Below are 5,616 nucleotides of genomic sequence, written 5' to 3'. Positions count from 1 at the left end.
GGGGGAGGGGCAGAGACAAACGAGGCTGCCAGAGCCCAGGGGAAAAACGCTCAGAAAGTGGGGGGAAGGGGCAGGGAGTAGGTCCCCAGGGACAGGGTGGGGAAAGGCAAGCGTTTTTTTTGTGGGGGGACAGGAAAAGGGGGGCAGGGAGTGCGGGGCAAAGAGCTGAAAGCACCTGAGCTGGAGGAGCTCAGAAGGGCATCACCTGTCAGCGGCCATCTTGAAAGGAAGAAAGAAAGAAAGACACTGCAGTTTCAATATATGGCAGCCTGCCACTGAATTAGAATTGGGCAGTTATGCCAAATGGAATCACTGTATAAAAGGCTACTGCCAGTGTAAAATGATAGATCTAGATATATATTCCATTCCATTTAGAATTAGATTTAGATATAGATTCTTGATGAATTGACTTTAGCAGCACTTGTGAATTTGAAAATGTACCTAGAAAAAGTATGGTTTCCAGCAAACAATACACTCATAGTAACCTGCAGTCTGAAATCTTTTGTATCCATTTCAATATTCCACAATAAATATATATTTTACTTCAAGTGAATAGCTTATTACACCAGAGGATTTGTAAAAGACACAGTTGACAGTTTGGATCAGTTCAACCATTGCAGCATATTTCAGATTTTACTAAAAACCTGAGGGTTACATCCCAGGAATATACGGACCATATTCAAATTCCTTTCTCAGCATGGAGATCCATGCCACTGCAGTTGGACTGCTACTTGTATTTGAGCTAGTTTGTCTATAGCTAATTCAGGTATCCCTACACTACAGTGAAAACTGCAGTGTAGATGTACCCTGAATGACCTTTTCATACATGTAGCACTTTACATTCTTCCATAGTGATTCTTCATTCTAACTCTCCAATCTATCAAGAGCTTTTTAAATTCTACTCTTTTTCATAGTATTTGCCATCCTCTCGGTTTTTGCATCATCTATAAACTTGACCTGCAAGCTCTCTATTCCAGTATCCAAATCGTTAATAAGCATGTTAAACAACACTGCACTTAGGACAGACCTCTTAGGAACCCTAGTTGAAACATCCTGACATTGATCCAATTATAATTAGTCTCTGCATTTGTGGAGACATTTATCCACCTAATAGTAATTTTATATGTTCTCTGCTGTAGCAAGGGACCCCTACCATAGTACTGGAAGGAAGGAAAAGCAGTGGCAGGAGGCAAGCTAGGGAAGTGCAGTTTACAGGAAAATAAGTTGCAATATGCAGGTTGTGTATAATTGGATAAAGGATCAACCTTCGTACTGAAAGAAATAGCCAACAGAACAGGGGCAACTTGCAGGAGACCTAGTTACAAAAAAATAATAGGACAGACAGCCTAGGAAAAAGGACTACAAGACTCAGCGTGAAAGCAGGGGAGTGGAAGGCTGTTAATGGAGATAAATAGCAATACCTGGACCCTATTACCAGAAGGAATTGGTCAGATGACCAGATGGGGAGAGGAAAGGGACCACATACCTGAGCCTGGAGCTAGAAGTTCAGACCAGCTCTGACCCTGCAAGAGGAAGGAGCTTTCATGAATTCCTGTGAGAGAGCGCTGGCTTTTGTGTTATAGTTCTCTTTCTTTAGTGTGTACTTTGGAACTGGATACTTTGGGTTATGGTTACAGGAAAGGGGGAGGCCAAGGCTTGAATTTCTGGGATGTACTTCATGTCATACAGGGGCTGAAACCAGGAAGCAGCTTGTAAAGGTCTCAGATCTGGTGGATTGAAGTTGAGAGAGGACCAGGGGCCGGTGTTTTGCCTAAGGAATATTTTAGCCATTTTCAATTTCTCAACTTATACTTTGAAAAATGGCCAAGTAGAGTCTATGAAAAACTTCTGAAGCTCATGTTCCTTGTAAATAAATTTTAACATTTTGTAATAAACTTACAAAACACTACAATTGTAGTAGTACAGTAAAATCTTTGTTATCCAGCATCCACTGGGTAAGGGGATTGCAAGTTATGTAAAAATTGTGGTCATCTGAAATAACCCAGCAGGGGGTTTCAGATAAGGCAGAGTGGGGGGCGGGGGGAGGTGTGTAATGGTAGCTGCACATGGAGCAGCAGCAGCGCAGGGTGGTGGCAGTGGCTGCTGCGTGCGAGCTTCCTCCCCTGCCCTCAACCAGCTGGAAATTCTGGTTAATAGAATTTCTGGTTACTTAAATGCTAGATAACAAAGATTTTACTGTATTATGTATTTCAATGTTTTGCACCAAGGCTATTGACTATGAATACTGTACCTTTTTATAAGAAACATTATTTATACAACTTTTGAAAAATTATATGAATTGGGAATTTGGGTATCTGCTAAGTATAGCTGAAATTCCAGGAGACCACTGAGGCAAAAACAATAAAAGTAAGTAGTGGTGATCCAATGGTAGAACCTCAGATTTAATTTGCCAAAGCTTGGGACACAAATCTAGCACATGATATGTAACCAGATGCACAAAAGAATGTAAAAAAGAATATGTGCAATACCTTCACTTCATTTGTGTGTGTGTGTGTGTGTGTGTGTGTGTGTGTATAAGAGTTGCCCAATTCTAAAATTCAGTGAAATGGATAAGGATCTTCCCATTGACTTTATTAGTCTTTGTATGAGAAACTTTATACGTATGTATGTACATAAATGAAAGATAACAATGCAAGGTGCTATAGGTAGGGACATACTCAAATCATAACTGCAGATTTTGTGGAAATAAAAAAAAAAAAATAAAAACTGAAAATAAAATGTTGGCTCCCTAGTGGTAGCCAGCAGTCCTCATGGCCACTGCAGCAAGGCCATACACCCTGCTGGAGGGGGGTGGTGGGAAAGGGGGCTGCTGCCATGAAGGGGCAGCCACAATGGCTGCTGCTGCCCCTCTCCATTTATTGGTTGAGAGGGCTGCCTGTCATATAGCTCTACCACTCTCCACCAATTGGCAGTGAGGGACAGGGCCACATGAGGAGCATCCCTTCCAGTCAATCAGCAGTGAGGAGTGGGACCATATGACAGACAACCCTCACAACCAATCAGTGGTTAGGGGTGGGGCCACCTGGGACCCTTAGTCTATCAGAGGTGTGGTGGGGCTTGTTGTGATAAACCCATGAAAATGGCAGCCAGCCCCATGATCTGCCCATGAAATCAGCTGCCTGCCTCCTTGATTTGTGTAGACCCCTCGATATGGGGTGATACAAGGTTTATGCTGTATATTTCCAGGTGAATACAACACTAAATTGGAGCTGAGTATTTATATCAGTTTATTAAGGAGAAACACATTACAGGAGTATTGTAACTATCCTCAGACTCAGGAAATTCAGAAATAAGATTGTATTCAACGATAAACTCTGAAGGTATTGGCAAAATGTGGTTATATTGCACCACTGTGCAATACTTAATGTATAATGATTATTTTATATTCCAAAATTACAATAAACCAACTTTAATAGGTTTTTTTTTTCATTTTCTCCCTTATTGTGTCAGTATTGGACAGATAAAATTCTGTGAGAACCTTAACATTCCTTAATATTTGACTTCCATTTAAATTTAGTATCAACAACAACAATCCTAGATTTCTAATAGCTGATTTTCAGATGGTTGCGAGTGGATGTCCAAGGAAATATATATCTGAATCCAGGAAATTTCCAAATTCAGAATACAACTGAAACATTTAAAAATATATTCAGAGACTTAAATCTGTTTGAATCAATGGGACTTAAAGACAATATGTGCCTGATTTTAAACTTGTTCTTAAATATGCATAGGTTATTGCAAGAAAGAAGAAAGGGTAAATGACTGAAGACCACACTCCTTAGAGCCCTGGTCTTGTGCCTTCTCATCTTGTGTTTTCAGCCATATGCTTTCATATAAGCCTGTTTGCATCTGTTTTGAGGCCAAACTATGAATACTGCCAGGTGAGCTAATGTACCCTACTTTTCTTTGCAAGCATTTGAAGATTTCTAAAGCCAGAATCAGCAGTATTGTGGGAAAATGGTTAATGTGTATGGCCATAGATTCTGAGATACAAGTTGAAGCCTCACCTAGCACAAAAAAAAGCTTCTAGTAGTCTTACCTGTAAATGGTATCTGAATACTGGAGCTGGGAAATAGAGGCCAGCTGGATGTGGTGATAACAACATTGTTTCCTTAAATATTCTTCCAAAATACTAATGTAATTTTTTATCATATTAGCACAATGGGCTACCTTGGCCTTAGAGTTTACTGTGACTTCAGATGTTCCTTTAAGAAAGCAGAAGTTCACGGATTATGCCCTGCCACATATCAATATTTAATTTTGTTTTCAAATATAATATGTATATCTAGCAATTGTTTCTCTTGTGCCAACAATGCCCAAACTTCAAGATCTGGATTTATATTTAACCTCTTTTTTCTTTGGCCTGTAATACAATTTGTGTAACCTTGGCTGGGACTGATGCCTTCTGATTGAAATGCCATCCTTTCCAATCTAAAGGTGTGAAATAAAAATGATTTTAATTTAATCTCATAATCAATATATGCTATTTCAAATGGAAGTGATAGAAATGATTTAGAAACATAATTGTCAATGCACAATACTTTGGATACCAGAGACTGATAACACAAATTGTAATTTTTTATTGCCAGATGTCTTTCAGTAACCTTTTATTTGCAAAGCTTTGATACTCTGTAGGTTGCAAAAGCTGTAAAGTCAACTCTGTAGTATAACATTGGAGGTACAGGAAAAAATAAACTTTTTTATGGAAATGTCAAAACAAGAATGTTGTTCTCCTAAGAGCTCTTCATTCAATAAGACAAATAGAAGGTACATGCATTTAAATGTAATTATAAGAAAGTAATGACATTTAGGAAAGTAATAGAAAACTGGTATTTCTGAAAATGACATTAACCTAATACTTAATGAATTATAATAAAAGGTAGATGAGAACAAAAAAATCTATGTTGTTTTAAAAGTCTATCATTGTCACTAGAAAAAATTCTTCCAAAGCATAAGCTTTCTTTCTGTGTTCCTCTCAATTCACCCTAAATTAATAGTACAGAATTATACAGTAAAATTTACCAGCCTGCTCCTGTTAAAATGTGTAAAAGTAGGATCATATTTTTTTCCCCCCCAAATTGGGCTGCATTCTTTCAAATATCAGAAAAAGTGACATTGAAAAATAGGTGGCAAGAAGAAACAATGATACTTTATAAATCATGATTGCATTTGCCAGGTGTTTTAATAAGATAAAGTTGCCTCTCACTGTACAGTAATGTAAGAGTGATGTTGTAGGCACGATAGTCCAGAAATTATGCAAGAGGCAAGGATTTCTTAGGCTGATATCTTTTATTGGACCAAGTATGTAGCAGGGATAATGTTAGACAAGCTTTTGAATGCAACATATTCTTCATCAGGTCTAATTTTTACAACTTACTTGAATTAAATTGGTAGCTTATCGACTATAGTAATTGTACTCTCCCCCAAGGGAGTAGGGTCATACAGTAAGCATCTCTAGAACAGGACAGTAAGTGAATAGAAAGTATGCCCCACTTACCACACTGGTACAAAGAGGCCAGCCCAGGAAATATTGTGTGCAACAGGGGCACAGGGATAGGTGGGAAATAATTGTCTCAGTAGACTGTCTCAATCAGT

The 5,616-nt window shown here is 38.6% G+C and overlaps 1 long non-coding RNA gene across 1 annotated transcript in view; it reads left to right on the top strand.

The window, feature by feature from the left end:
• Positions 1 to 1,460: 1,460 nt before the first annotated feature.
• LOC102373466 overlaps positions 1,461 to 5,616 on the top strand; it is a 6,224-nt gene continuing 2,068 nt past the window's right edge. Inside the window, exons 1-2 of the long non-coding RNA XR_323447.1 lie at positions 1,461 to 1,554; positions 3,753 to 3,902. This is a non-coding gene — a long non-coding RNA (uncharacterized LOC102373466). The remainder of the gene's footprint in view (positions 1,555 to 3,752; positions 3,903 to 5,616) is intronic.

Source organism: Alligator sinensis, unplaced genomic scaffold (genome assembly GCF_000455745.1).
Source record: "Alligator sinensis unplaced genomic scaffold, ASM45574v1 scaffold56_1, whole genome shotgun sequence".
NCBI classification, from domain to species: domain Eukaryota; kingdom Metazoa; phylum Chordata; order Crocodylia; family Alligatoridae; genus Alligator; species Alligator sinensis.
This window is presented reverse-complemented; position numbering and strand designations above follow the sequence as displayed.